Source organism: Brienomyrus brachyistius, unplaced genomic scaffold (assembly GCF_023856365.1).
Source record: "Brienomyrus brachyistius isolate T26 unplaced genomic scaffold, BBRACH_0.4 scaffold295, whole genome shotgun sequence".
Classification (NCBI taxonomy): Eukaryota; Metazoa; Chordata; class Actinopteri; order Osteoglossiformes; family Mormyridae; genus Brienomyrus; species Brienomyrus brachyistius.
Window position 1 is genome coordinate 36,334 of NW_026042570.1, and position 824 is coordinate 37,157.

Consider the following 824-nt stretch of genomic DNA (forward strand, 5'->3'; position numbering starts at 1 on the left):
GAGGAGTAGGAGCGAAAGGGGGCGGGTCGGTGGGCGGGTCAGTGGGCGGAGCTGCATATGGAGGCGGGACGGAAGCGATGACGTCGAGGCCCGTGTGGAAGTGAAGACCTCTGACAAGATGGCAATGGATCAACTTTACCTGCGCATTTCTCTTCTAATGTAAAAACACTATACAAGAACGCTCTGACTACACGTTATACAACTATTACATATTCAAACCACTTCAGGAGCTTAATATGAACAATTTTCCGTTTTTAAGGTACATTATTCAAATACGTTACGGTTATTCGACTAAGTTTTACCATTTTCTTCTTTGTTTTGGCTGAATTCCTGAACTGTTCAGCGATGATGTTATTAAAGGTTATTGTCCTAAGTATTCGATTTCCCTTGGAAAGTAGAAACATCTAGATTCAAAACATGTGGTTTTGCCTTCCATATTACCAATAGTAAATTCAGGTAGCTTATGTAAAACAGCACTTGGCAGATGGATCCCGAAAACAGCATTTCCATAAAATTCCCATTTACATTACAAATTACTTCACATTTGGTCAACTAGTCCAATATAAAGAAATGAAAATGCTAAATTATTATTATGTACGTGTCTGATCCCCAACCCAAACCTTACTAATCAATAGTTCCAAGGACAAGACAGCTAAATATCAAGACGATAGATGTTTAAAAACTCCAATGAATAATATGCATTTAATGCAATGAATACTAAGTTTAACTAAACGACTATTCTTACAAGTCACATGTGTTGTTCTAGTGCGTGTAAACTCCAGCTGTGACAGATGACGTTATACTACCACCAAGAATTTATCTGC